The sequence below is a fragment of the Nerophis lumbriciformis genome, linkage group LG17 (genome assembly GCF_033978685.3).
Source record: "Nerophis lumbriciformis linkage group LG17, RoL_Nlum_v2.1, whole genome shotgun sequence".
NCBI classification, from domain to species: Eukaryota; Metazoa; Chordata; class Actinopteri; order Syngnathiformes; family Syngnathidae; genus Nerophis; species Nerophis lumbriciformis.
This window is the reverse complement of record NC_084564.2, coordinates 28,901,588-28,916,789: the sequence shown is the minus strand read 5'-3', so window position 1 is coordinate 28,916,789 and position 15,202 is coordinate 28,901,588. Positions and strand designations below refer to the sequence as shown.

At 42.1% G+C, this 15,202-nt stretch overlaps 1 protein-coding gene across 1 annotated transcript in view; it reads right to left on the bottom strand.

The window, feature by feature from the left end:
- p2ry13 (purinergic receptor P2Y13) overlaps window positions 1-14,717 on the bottom strand; it is a 49,727-nt gene extending 35,010 nt beyond the window's left edge. The window contains exons 1-3 of the mRNA XM_061973032.1: window positions 9,359-14,717; window positions 9,150-9,269; window positions 8,871-8,954 (exon numbers count right to left, since the gene is read on the bottom strand). The gene's annotated coding sequence lies outside the window, so the exon portion shown is untranslated. The remainder of the gene's footprint in view (window positions 1-8,870; window positions 8,955-9,149; window positions 9,270-9,358) is intronic.
- Window positions 14,718-15,202: the final 485 nt, after the last annotated feature.

Here is a 15,202-nt window from a genome sequence, read left to right as displayed (position 1 = left end):
CTGAGAAAGTTGAGGAATGCTCATCAAACACTTATTTGGAACATCCCACAGGTGACCAGGCTAATTGGGAACAGGTGGGTGCCATGATTGGGTATAAAAGCAGCTTCCATGAAATGCTCAGTCATTCACAAACAAGGATGGGGCGAGGGTCACCACTTTGTTAACAAATGCGTGAGCAAATTGTCGAACAGTTTAAGAACAACATTTCTCAACGAGCTATTGCAAGGAATTTATGGATTTCACCATCTACGGTGCGTAATATCATCAAAAGGTTCAGAGAATCTGGAGAAATCACCAAAAATCAATGTTGAATGCCGGTGACCTTCAATCCCTCAGGCGGTACTGCATCAGAAAGCGACATCAGTGTGCAAAGGATATCACCACATGAGCTGAGGAACACTTCAGAAAACCACTGTCAGTAACTACAGTTGGTCGCTACAGCTGTAAGTGCAAGTTAAAAGTCTACTATGCAAAGCCAAAGCCATTGATCAACAACACCCAGAAACGCCGCCGGCTTCGCTGGGCCCGAGCTCATCTAAGATGAACGGATGCAAAGTGGAAAAGTGTTTTGTGGTCTGACGAGTCCACATTTCAAATTGTCTTTGGAAACTGTGGACGTCGTGTCCTACGGACCAAAGAGGAAAAGATCCATCCGGATTGCTATAGGCGCAAAGTTCAAAAGCCAGCATCTGTGATGGTATGGGGGTGTATTAGTGCCCAAAGCATGGGTAACTTACACATCTGTGAAGTCACCATTAATGCTGAAATGTACATACAGGTTTTGGAGCAACATATGTTGCCTTCCAAGCAACGATATCATGGACGCCCCTGCTTATTTCAACAAGACAATGCCAAGCCACATTCTGCGCGTGTTACAACAGCGTGGCTTCATAGTAAAAGAGTGCGGGTACTAGACTGGCCTGCCTGTTGTCCGGACATTGAAAATGTGTGGTGCAATATGAAGGCTAAATAATCAGAAGGGAGACTGTTGAACAACTTAAGCTGTACATCAAGCAAGAATGGGAAAGAATTCCACCTGAAAAGCTTCAAAAATTGGTCTCCTCATTTCCCAAAGGTTTATTGAGTGTTGTTAAAAGGAAAGGCCATGTAACACAGTGGTAAAAATGCCCCTGTGACAACTATTTTGCAATGTGTTGCTGCCTTTCAATTCTAAGTTAATGATTATTGGCAAAAAAAACAAAAACAAGTTTCTCAGTTCAAACATTAAGTATCTTGTCTTTGCAGTCTATTCAATTGAATATAAGTTGAAAAGGATTTGTAAATCATTGTATTTAGTTTTTATTTACATTTTATTGTATTGTTATTAAAATTGTTAACTCTTGTTAGGCCATTTGGATTGTAAAAATGATACTTGCCTTAAAAGATTACCTGCACAGTCAATAAATATGTTATGATGGCCACAGTTTGATCCCTCAACAGACTAATTTTGTTTCCGTAGTTTTTTCTTTTTTTTTGGCATGTATTAATTTTCTGGTTGTACAATTAATTGTATTTATTTCTCGTCTTTGACATGTATAATGAAGGAAAACACATCTGTTCCTCCAGGTCGCTATAAAGACACAAACACATCACAGTGACCTACAGTACATAGAGAAGTATCAATTTGGGTATTTTACAGCATGTTGTGTTCTCATTGTTACACAACATGACAATTCCCTGTACTGTACTATAACAAACTGTACTGCTTGGTGATAGCGGTGCACTGCGGGTCATTCAAACACACACAGGCATTCCATAGATTTAAAGGGGAACAGCACTTATTTTGGAATATCGTTCACAATCAAGAATACATATGTCTTTTTTTTTTTAGGATTTTAAAGTTGATAAAAAAACGCTAGGAAGATGCGGCTAATAGGAGTCACCGTTGTAGAAAAACAAAACAAAATAACTTCAAAACCTTCCATAAACGTTTTATATACACACTGCAAGTATATATATATATATATATATATAATGTAGTACCAGATAGGTTTATAAAAAAATATATATTTATACAATATTTACTGTATTTTGGTCATTCTAAGCGTTTCCGGAACTAATTTCCTTGACACATTAATTTCCATTTCCATAGCAGCGCACTTCCGACTTACAAGTTCTGGCAACAAATGCGTGGTCCTAACGTGTTTTCCAATCACGGCAGACTTGGTAACAGACAACAAAGACAACTATTTTCTGACAAATGAGGATTCACAACCTTATCTTTTTGAAGCTGAGTATACTGAGGATGAACTTATCGAAGCAAGCAGTGAGAGAGGGTGAAACGTTGGAACAGACGACAGCCGAGAGAGTGAGGTTACGTGACTTTGACGCTGTAAACGTGGAACTCGGAGCCAAGCTATGCCGACAAATATGGATTTCTTGCCCCAAATCAACTGGAAATAAAGACTTAAGAACACTTTTTACCCGAGAGCAATAGGGTCGCTGAACACAAGACGACAATAATGACTGTGCATGTGAGCTGTGTGCTTGGTATTTTTATCTATGTTCTTATGTGTTATGAATTTGCACTAAATTAGTTTTGCTTACAATTTCGTTGTACAATGTACAATGACAATAAAGATATATTCTATTCTGAAATGTCCCCGGCCGGCTGGACCAAACCATCGAGTGACTCACTATAATACTGATCATGATACAGCCGCATGTCATGTGTGTTAGTACAACAACAGTACATACTGTCAAGCTAGCTGTGTACAAACAAAACATGATATGTTGGTTTTAATACTATACACATACTGTAATATGATCATTTATGTTTTTCAGATTGGTGATCTATCCCATTGTGTTGTGCATTACAAACTCAAACGAGATTCGTGTGCTGACGTAGGAGCTAGCTTTTCTCTTGCTGTAGCTAGCTCACAGCTAATACTGTAGCACACCAAAGTGTTAGCACGCTAAAAAAAAGTCAGTTCCGCAGTGTTCGCTCTATTATTATACAAGTGTACATAAATTAAGTACAATTAAATCCACATGGAGAGGAGCCAGATGAGGTGGTTCGGGCATCTGGTCAGGATGCCACCCGAACGCCTCCCTAGGGAGGTGTTTCGGGCACGTCCGACCCGTAGGAGGCCACAGGGAAGACTCAGGACACGTTGGGAAGACTTTGTCTCCCGGCTGGCCTGGGAATGCCTCGGGATCCCCCGGAAGGAGCTGGACGAAGTGGCTGGGGAGAGGGAAGTCTGGGCTTCCCTGCTTAGGCTGCTGCCCCCGCGACCCGACCTCAGATAAGCGGAAGAAGATGAATGGATGGATGGATGGACATAAATTAAGGTTTTTTGGGCAGTTTTTAAATGCGTTTTTAAAGTGATTTAGACGCAGAACGGACTGCTCTACATTGCTAGCCACCAAAAACAAGCCCATTTTTAACAGTTAGAACGCAAAGAAAAACTTTTTGTCTTCTTGTCTCTCATAAGTACTGTGAACAATGGGAAAAATTACAGAACAAGTGCAGTTCCCCTTTAAAAAAAGAACTCTCATTTCCTCCAAGGGTGTTACTACAGAACGTGGGAGTTCACGAAAATTGCATTGTTGGTGCAATGTTGAGACGTCACATCGGCATGCACTGAAAGTCCATTTTTACACCGATAATCGAGCTTACATAAGCAAATAATCACAATAACCTCTGACACAAAAGTAGACATAGATTCGGATTGTGCAATTTGTACTTCAGTGGATATCAACTCAGGACACACTTTGCTCCTCCCTGGGTATGAAACTTACTAAAACAGTAAAATAAACTGTGCAAAAAACAAACGATTATTTATTATTATTATTATTATTATTCCTTCTCTATTTAAAAATCTACCACTTTGATTTTCCTTACTTTGACTCCATGGTATTCAAAGTAGCTTCAAAGCCTTTATGCATGAGGTCATATGTTTCAGTTAAACAAACTATGCTAACATATTGGATGATATATGGCAAACACATGTAAAGAAAGTATTATGACATAAGGTCTAAATTGGAGCCAATGCAATATTCATTTAGAAGCTTCCAAATTGGGAAATTCCAAACAGCAGTGTAACAACTCTCCTTCTTAAAGTTGTTTAACCTGGGGGGTCAGCAGCCCGCGGCTCTCGAGTTGAGGAATGCTCATCAAACACTTATTTGGAACATCTCACAGGTGAACACGCTAATTGGAAACAGGTGGGTGCCATGTTTGGGTATAAAAGCAGCTTCCAATAAATGCTCAGTCATTCACAAACAAGGATGGGGCGAGGGTCACCACTTTGTCAACAAATGCGTGAGAAAATTGTCCAACAGTTTAAGAACAACATCTCTCAACCAGCTATTGCGAAGAATTTAGGGATTTCACCATCTACGCTCCATAATATCATCAAAAGATTCAGAGAATCTGGAGAAATCACTGCACGTAACATTGAATACTGCATCAAAAACAGACATCGGCGTGTAAAGGATATCACCACATGGGCTCAGGAACACTTCAAAAAACCAATATCAGTAACTACAGTTCGTGGCTACATCTGTAAGTGCAAGTTAAAACTCTACTATGCAAAGCGAAAGCCATTTATCAACAACACCCAGAAACGCCGCCGGCTACGATGGGCCCGAACTCATCTAAGATGGACTGATGCAAAATGTCTTGACTCATTTTTAGTTCATAAATAGTAAATCTACTCTGTTATACAAGCTGTACACTAACTACCTTTGTACTGTGAATTGTCTGTGTGTTCATGTGCTATTAAATGTTAATTTAATAATAAAATATATATTTGTATTTGACATTTAGTGAACTGATAACTGTGCTGTCCAGATTTGTATTGTTTTCCTGCCCTTTTGAGAATCATTTGCACGTATTATATAGTGGACTTTACATACAGTTGCACGTTAGATGACAGTTATGTAGGGTGTGTTGCTTAGTCTAGGAGTAGTCTTTGCAACTTTGCTTAATCTAGTCTTTTGTTTTGTCCTAAAACGTGTATACACTGTAAGTATTGTACTTGATACACACCAGCTGTTTGATTGTTACGTGTACCATATTTTCCGGACTATAAGGCACACTTAAAATGTTTTTGTTTCCTCAAAACTCAGCGGTGCGCCTTATGTACGGAATAATTCTGGTTTTGCTTACCGACCTCAAAGCTATTTTATTTGGTACATGGTGTAATGATAAGTGTGACCAGTAGATGGCAGTCACACATAAGAGATACGTCTAGACTGCCATATAATGGCAGTCACACGTAAGACATACGTGTAGACTGCAATATGACGCAAGTAAACAACACCAACATTTTATATGTTCCATTGAAAATATAAAACATTACACAAGGCGCTCAAAAATCTATCAAAATGTTTTAGTGCGACTTTGGTAAGCTATGAAGCCGCACCATTTGATGGATTGTACTGTGCTTCAACAGACGAGTATGATTGTGGTGTGTGTATAAGGTAAGACATATTAACTGGTGTTTTGTTTCGCAATATAATGCAAAAGCAACTTTTCTTACCTTCTGGTACCTGCTTATCTCTATTTGGGATCTGCATAAGTCCTGAAAAATTGCGCGCGACCGTAGTCGATAAGCTTCTTCTTTTTCTCTATTTAATTGATTGAAACTTTTATTAGTAGATTGCATGGTACAGTACATACTCCGTACAATTGACCACTAAATGGTAACACCCGAATAAGTTTTTCAACTTGTTTAAGTCGGGGTTCACGTTAATCAATTCATGGTAATATATATGGTATATCTATCTTCTTGTTATGGGACATTCATCCTCCGCTGTTGCCATTTCTAATGTAAAGTAGTGTAAAGTTCTTACATATATCTGTCAGTAAACGCGCCATGAAAGCGCTATAACATACCGGTGTAGTGAGTTTACATTATTCACCCAAGGAACTTTAGTTATTAGAGAGTTCCGGTCGGATGTTTTTTCACGGGACACATTGTTGTTTTTCGGATGAGGAGATGCTGCTCCGTTATTGATTGAAGTAAAGTCTGAATGTCAATAAAACAGTTAGAGCCATCTTTTGACACTTCTTCCACTCCCGTCCTTGCACGCTACACAACTATAACAAACATGACGAGGAGAAGACGCTGCCGAAGGTGAGCCACGTAATTAAGACCGCCCACAAAACGGCACATCCTGAAGCGACTGTCAGAAAGCGGCTTGAAGATGATGTGTAAAACATCTATAAAACATTTTGACCAAAGAACCACCATTACATGTTATGTAGACCACAAGGAAGTCTTTTACATTTAGAAAAAAATAATATGACTCCTTTAATGCGCTTTATAATACGGTGCACCTTACATATGAAAAATGGTCGAAAATAGACCATTCATCGGCAGTGTGCCTAATAATCTGGTGCGCCCTATGGTACGGAAAATACGGTAACCCTGGATTTCCACTTGATACGTAAGGTCTGCTGAACGGTGCCACCACGGATTGACTCCGCCATCCGCCAATACCCACTGTTGCGGCTCAACCGTGCAGCGAAATAGCGCAGACCTTTACGATATCTCGCGAATACGCACTTAATCACGTAAAAATGGGATTTGTAGTGAAGCGAACCACGAACAGTTTTTTCTGTCCTTCCAGAGGAGCCGAAGCAAAAAAAACTTGGTCTTGGCCATTTGAGACACATAACAGCTGCTGAGCGGCAACACCGCAAATCATCTCAAGCTTTGTCGGCCGTCAATACTCACAGGCGGGCACGTCTGTGACGGCGCTAACTGGATTTCTGCCTTGCAGAACGACGCCTTTATTTTTTTATTTTTTTGTAGCAGGTAACAACAACATAACAGTAATATCATCCTTAGTGAGCGTTATAAACACACACACACACACACACACACTGGTTATCATATGGAAAGGGGACCAAGTTTTTGATCATCACTTGTGGGGACAAGGGAAAAATACATTAGTTTTAAGTAAGGATGGATACCATACAGAATTACAGTACTATTAATGCCAGGATAACACGTTTCACTTTTCAAGAAAATGTATTTTCTCTTTTACCAATATTTGAAACACGTAAACAAAGTAACCCAAATTTCCCTGTTGTGGGATCATTAAAGGATTATCTTATCTTACCTTAAACCACAGAAATAAAATACAAACTAATTTAAGCTTTTATTTTTACTTTTTATTTTTAACATTGAACATATAGAACATAAAAAACTGTTCTACTTAACCAGTCTTGCTGATTATCTCTTAAGCGACTATTTTACCTGCAATCTCCTTTTGTAGGCCGTAATGCGGTTGTACACATAGAACTTCAATGCTTGCCATTCCTGGTTTTGGAGAGCTTCTGGTTCGGCCCTCAAACATTTTAAACAGTCACTTAGGGCTGGGCGATATATCGATATACTCGATATATCGCGGGTTTGTCTCTGTGCGATATAGAAAATGACTATATCGTGATATTCGAGTATACGTTCTCATGCAGTTGCTTTTAACTGCAGGCATTACACTACAGGCTCTTCCCACTCTTTCTTGTCTGTCCTCACAGACAACAAGCGCACCTTCTTACATACGTCACATACGTATACGCCCTCGCGGAGCTGAGAGTTAGCAGCATGGCTAAAGTTAGCTGTGGTCCATCGTCTGGCGGTGGTTTGGCTTCAAGTGGGAATATGTCGAACAGACAACCGTAATTTGTCAAGTGTAGGGAAAAAGCGTTGCTACAAAAAGTAGCATTACTGCTAATATGTAGCATCATTTGAAAAGTCACCTGCTAGAGAATGAAGAGTGCTTACTCCGCATATCAACATCTCCGCTCGGTGCCACACGCCCACACCATCAAAATGCCGAGGCAAACATTTCCAGATAAACACCGTATGTAGATTAACTACGATCAAAGTACTGGACATGTGAAATAAAGTTGTACTTTATATAAGAAAAAAATGGCATACAAAACGATCCTTATCTGTCATTCACTCACCCGAAGGCTTATAATCCTCAATCTCAACAACCACAATGCACCTGCTCACGGTTTTTTAACATCCGGTTTGCCGCAATGAATTGTGGAACATGCAGTGTTTTAGTTAACCCTTTGTTAGGCTATGAAGTAGAAAACACCTCAATTCAATGTCAGTGTTTCTCAAATAATCAATATCAAATACATGTATAAATCAAATCAATTCTCTTTTAACTCTTTTTAGCAGTAAATAATAATAGATCAATTTATCAGCAATTAAATCAAGCATGCAAATTATGAATGATCATCACACATGAACTATATAACCCATAAGTTGCAACACTGTATGAAAAAATTGTCAACAAAAGGAGACAACGTCTGCAGGAACCTACCACATAGCGAAGGACGTACAGTCGTACACAATTTGATTTCCTATTATGCAGCTAATTTTTATTTGACATTTATTGAAATATCTTGTGTGACATCATGCACAAAAGTGCACTTTATTTGTTTTAAACTATTGTAGTGGCGTTCTGTACAAAAAGTGCACTTTAATTTAATGTTTTTATATGTCATCTTAGTGACATAATGCACAAAAGTGCACTAATAGCTTGTTTTAAAATGTCTCTGACAATCTTGCACTTTCTGTTTTGGAAATGAAATGAATGTTTGTGCCACTGCTTAATAACTGTTTAATAAATAAAGTGTTGGTCAATTGACTTAGTTGTGATTTCCCTCCCTGCATGAAAGTTTAAAATGAGCATATATTAATGCAGTGTGAAGAAGAATGTTTTAATGTAGACACATAGAATCATCATACTGCTGTGATTATATGCATCAAGTGTTCATTCAAGGCTAAGGCAAAATATCGAGATATATATCGTGTATCGTGATATGGCCTAAAAATATCGAGATATTAAAAAAAGGCCATATCGCCCAGCCCTACAGTCACTGTTTCCTGGTACAATACCAGAAGTGATGAATCGCTTCATGTGCTTCTCGACAGCCTTCGACTCGTTCTGTGTCCAGGGTCGCCTTTTCTGGGCAGCTTTACCTGCAAGTGACCATACAAAATATGTGTATGAAAATAAAAAAAATAAAAGAAGATTAAGAAATTAAGTTATACATTTGTTTGTTATAATGTCTCTAGCCCACAGAGAACAATGCATACATATGCATTTGCATTATTTGTGAGAAAACAAAGACTGATAAAACTTGACTAAAAAAACTGTTTATGTGTATAGTTTACCTTAGGAAGAATGTCTCACTGCACGATCTCCTAATGATGCATCCCCTTCTTTTAAAAAATGTGTCAGTCTCTTGTGGGGTGGGACTTCTTCCTCCACAGTGGTTGGAAAGGCCACCTCTTCTGTGGGTTCAATGTAATAAACATTCAGTGTCATGCTTACCATAGGCCACATTTAATAAACCACAAAAATTAGTATTGACATTACATACCATTATCAAGATATAAATAGTGTTCGTCCTCTCTGGTAAGATCTTTCTCTTCAGTTTCCACAACACCATCTGTGGGAGACATAACATGTTAAGCTTATAATTGAGTTCAAACCAAACAAAAGGATTATGTCCGACTCTTCTCATGTTCTTCCAACTTGTACGACTCTTCTCAAGTTCCACCAACATGTCCGACTCTTGTGACGTTCGTCCAAAATGTCCGACTCTTGTGACGTTCCTCCAACATGTCCGACTCTTGTGACGTTCCTCCAACATGTCCGATTCTTCTCACGTTCCTCCAACATGTCTGACTCTTGTGACGTTCCTTCAACATGTCCGACTCTTGTGACGTTCCTCCAACATGTCCGACTCTTGTGACGTTCGTCCAAAATGTCCGACTCTTGTGACGTTCCTCCAACATGTCCGACTCTTGTGACGTTCCTCCAACATGTCCGATTCTTCTCACGTTCCTCCAACATGTCTGACTCTTGTGACGTTCCTTCAACATGTCCGACTCTTGTGACGTTCCTCCAACATGTCCGACTCTTGTGACGTTCCTCCAACATGTCCGACTCTTCTCACGTCCCTCCAACTTGTCAGACTCTTCTCATGTTCTTCCAACATGTGCAACTCTTCTAACGTTCCTCCAACATGTCCAACTCTTCTGACGTTCCTCCAACATGTCTGACTCTTTTCATGTTATTCCAACATGTCCAACTCTTCTCTCGTTCCTCCAACATTTCTGACTCTTCTCACGTTCCTCCAAAATGTCCGATTCTTCTCACGTCGGACATGTTGAAGAGTCGGCCATGTTTCTCCAACATGTCCGACTCTTCTCACATTCCTCCAACATGTCCGACTCTTCTGACGTTCCTCCAACATGTCTGACTCTTTTCATGTTATTCCAACACGTCCAACTCTTCTCTCGTTCCTCCAACATTTCTGACTCTTCTCACGTTCCTCCAAAATGTCCGACTCTTCTGACGTTCCTCCAACATGTCCGACTCTTCTCAAGTTCCCCCAACATGTCCAACTCTTCTCACGTTACTCCAACATGTCCGAATCTTCTGAAGTTCCTCCAACATGTCAGACTCTTCTGGCGTTCCTCCAAGGAATGTGAGAAAAGTCACACTTCTCATGTTCCTCCAACATGTCCGACGTGAGAAGATTCGGACATATTGGAGAAACATGAGAAGAGTCCGCCGTGTTTCTCCAACATGTCCGACTCTACTCACATTCCTCCAACATGGCCGACTCTTCTCACGTTCTTCTAACATGTCCGACTCTTCTCACGTTTCTCCAACATGTTCGCATCTTCTCATGTTCTTCCAACATGTCCGACTCTTCTCACGTTCCTCCAACATGTCCGACTCTTCTCACGTTCCTCCAATATGTCCGACTCTTCTCAAGTTCCTTCTTTATGTCCGACTTTTCCGATGTTCTCCAACATGTCCGACTTTTCTCAAGTTCCTCCATTATGTCCAACACTTCTCACGTTCCTCCATCATGTCCGACTCTTCTCAAGTTCCTCCATTATGTCCGACTCTTCTCACATTGCTCCAACATGGCCGACTCAACTCTTCTCACCTTCCTCCAAGATGTCCGACTTTTCTGACGTTCCTCAAACAGGTCCGAATCCTCTCAAGTTCCTCAGTTATGTCCGACTCTTCTCACATTGCTCCAACATGGCAGACACTTCTCACGTTCCTCCAACATGGCAGACTCTACTCACGTTCCTCCAACATGGCCGACTTCTTCTCATGTTCTTCCAACAAGTCCAACACTTATGACGTTCCTTCAACATGGCCGATTCTTCTCAAGTTCTTCCAACATGGCCGACTTTTCTCACGTTGCTCCAACATGGCCGACTCTTCTCACCTTCCTCCAAGATGTTCAACTCTTCTCACGTTCCTCCAACATGTCCAACTATTCCCAAGTTCCTCCATCATGTCCAACTCTTCTGACACTCCTCCAACATGTCCGACTCTTCTCACCTTCCTCCAACATGTCCACATCTTCTCATGTTCTTCAAACATGTCCGACTCTTCTCACGTTCCTCCAACATGTCCGACTCTTCTCATGTTCCTCCAACATGTCCGACTCTTCTGATGTTCCTCCAACATGTCCGCCTCTTCTCATGTTCTTCCAACATGTCCGTCTCTTCTCAAGTTCCACAAACATGTCCGACTCTTCTGGCGTTCCTCAAAAATGTCCGACTCTTCTGAAAAACCTCCAACATGTCTGACTCTTCTCAAGTTCTTCCAACATGTCCGACACTTCATATGTTACTCCAACATGTCCGATTCTTTTCACGTTCCACCAACATGGCCGACTCTTCTCTCGTACCTCCAACATGTCCGACTCTTCTCAAGTTCCCCTAACATGTCCGTCTCTCCTCAAGTTCCACAAACATGTCCGACTCTTCTGGCGTTCCTCAAAGATGTCCGACTCTTCTGGTGTTCCTCAAAGATGTCCGACTCTTCTCAAGTTCCTCCAACATGTTCGCCTCTTCTCACGTTGCTCCAACATGGCCGACACTTCTCACGTTGCTCCAACATGGCCGACACTTCTCACGTTGCTCCAACATGGCCGACACTTCTCACGTTCCTCCAACAAAGCCAACTGTTCTCACCTACCTCAAAGATGTCCGACTTTTCCGACGTTCCTCCAGCATGTCCGACTCTTCTCAAGTTCCTCCAAAATGTTCGCCTCTTCTCGCCTTGCTCCAACATGGCCGACACTTCTCACGTTCCTCCAACATGTCAGACTCTTCTCACGTTCCTCCAACATGGCCGACTGTTCTCACGTTCCTCCAACTTGTCCGACTGTTCTCACGTTCCTCCAACTTGTACGACTCTTCTCAAGTTCAACCAACATGTCCGCCTATTCTCATGTTCTTTCAACATGTCCGACTCCTCTCACGTTCCTCCGTTTCATGTTCCTCCAACATGTCCGACTCTTCTCAAATTTAACCAACATGTCCGACTCTTCTCATGTTCTTCCAACATATCAGACTCTACTTACGTTCCTCCAACTTGTCTGACTCCTCTCACGTTCCTCCAACATGGCCGACTCTTTTCATGTTCCTTAAACATGTTTGACTCTTCTCATGTTCAACCAACATGTCCGACTCTTCTCATGTTCAACCAACATTCAGACTCTTCTCATGTTGCTCCAAGATGTCCGACACTTCTCACGTTCCTCCAACATGTCCGACTCTTTTTAAGTTCCGCCAACATGTCAGACTTAACTCACGTTCCTCCAACATGGCCGACTTTTCTCAAGTTCCACCAACATGATCCGACTATTCTGACGTTCCTCCAACATGTCCGACTCTTATCAAGTTCCTCCAACATGTCCGACTCTTCTGGCGTTCCTCAAATATGTCCGACTCTTCTCAAGTTCAACTAACATGTCCGCCTCTTCTCATGTTCTTCCAACAAGTTCCTCCAACTGGTCCGACTCTTCTCAAGTTCCACAAACATGTCCAACTCTTTTGACGTTCCTCCAAGATCTCCGACTTTTCCGACGTTCCTCCAACATGTCCGACTCTTCTCGGGTTCCTCCAACATGTCCGCCTCTTCTCAAGTTCCTCCAACATGTCCGCCTCTTCTCACGTTGCTCCAACATGGCCGACTGTTCTGACGTTCCTCCAAATTGTCCGACTCTTCTCACGTTCCTCCAACTTGTCCGACTCTTCTCAAGTTCCTCCAACATGTCCGCCTCTTCTCACGTTGCTCCAACATGGCCAACACTTCTCACGTTCCTCCAAGTTGTCCGACTCTTCTCACGTTCCTCCAACTTGTCTGACTCTTCTCACGTTCCTCCAACATGTCCGACTCTTCTCAAGTTCAACTAACATGTCCGACTCTTCTCATGTTCTTCCAACAAGTTCCTCCAACTGGTCCGACTCTTCTCAAGTTCCACAAACATGTCCAACTCTTTTGACGTTCCTCCAAGATCTCTGACTTTTCCGACGTTCCTCCAACATGTCCGACTCTTCTCAGGTTCCTCCAACATGGCCGACTGTTCTGACGTTCCTCCAAATTGTCCGACTCTTCTCACGTTCCTCCAACTTGTCCGACTCTTCTCAAGTTCCTCCAACATGGCCGACACTTCTCACGTTCCTCCAAGTTGTCCGACTCTTCTCACGTTCCTCCAACTTGTACGACTCTTCTCAAGTTCCTCCAACATGTCCACCTCTTCTCATGTTCTTCCAACATTTCCGACTCTTCTCAAGTTCCTCCAACAAGGCCGACTGTTCTCACCTACCTCAAAGATGTCCGACTTTTCCGACGTTCCTCCAGCATGCCCGACTCTTCTCAAGTTCCTCCAACATGTTCGTCTCTTCTCACGTTGCTCCAACATGGCCGACACTTCTCACGTTGCTCCAACATGGCCGACACTTCTCACGTTCCTCCAACAAAGCCAACTGTTCTCACCTACCTCAAAGATGTCCGACTTTTCCGACGTTCCTCCAGCATGTCCGACTCTTCTCAAGTTCCTCCAACATGTTCGCCTCTTCTCGCCTTGCTCCAACATGGCCGACACTTCTCACGTTCCTCCAACATGGCCGACTGTTCTCACATTCCTCCAACTTGTTTGACTCTTCTCAAGTTCAACCAACATGTCCGCCTATTCTCATGTTCTTTCAACATGTCCGACTCCTCTCACGTTCCTCTAACATGGCCGACTTTTTTCATGTTCCTCGAACATGTCCGACTCTTCTCAAATTTAACCAACATGTCCGACTCTTCTAATGTTCTTCCAACAGATCAGACTCTACTTACGTTCCTCCAACTTGTCCGACTCCTCTCACGTTCCTCCAACATGGCCGACTCTTTTCATGTTCCTTTAACATGTCCGACACTTCTCATGTTCAACCAACATGTCCGACTTTTCTCATGTTCAACCAACATTCAGACTCTTCTCACGTTCCTCCAACATGTCCGACTCTTTTTAAGTTCCACCAACATGTCAGACTTAACTCACGTTCCTCCAACATGGCCGACTTTTCTCAAGTTCCACCAACATGATCGACTATTCTGACGTTCCTCCAACATGTCCGACTCTTATCAAGTTCCTCCAACATGTCCGACTCTTCTCAAATTCCTCCAACATGTCCGACTCTTCTCACGTACCTCCAACATGTCCGAGTCATCTGAAATTCCTTCAACATGTCAGACTTTTCCGACGTTTCTCCAACATATCCGACTCTTCTCAAGTTCCTCCAACATGTCCAACTCTTCTCACGTTGCTCCAACATGGCCAACACTTCTCATGTTCCTACAACATGGCGAACACTTCTCACGTTCCTCCAACATGGTCGAAATTTCTCACTTCTCATGTTCTTCTAACATGTCCGACTATTATTACATTCCTCCGACTATTCTCACGTTCCTCCAAGATGTCCGACTATTCTCCCGTTCCTCCAACATGTCCGACTATTCTCCCGTTCCTCAAACACGTCCGACTCTTCCCAAGTTCCTCCATAATGTCCGACTCTTCATATGTTCTTCCAACATGTCCGCCTCTTCTCATGTTCTTCCAACATGTCAGACTCTTCTCACGTTCCTCCAACATGGCCGACTCTTCTCACCTACCTCCAAGATGTCCGACTTTTTCGACGTTCCTCCAATATGTCCGCCTTTTCTCATGTTCTTCCAACATGTCCGACTCATCTCAAGTTCAACCAACATGTCCGACTCATCTCAAGTTCTTCCAACAAGTTCCTCCAACTTGTTCGACTCTTCTCAAGCTCCACAAACGTCCGAGTCTTCTGAAGTTCCTTCAACATGTCAGACTTTTCCTACATTCCTCCATCTTGTCCGACTCTTCATATGTTCC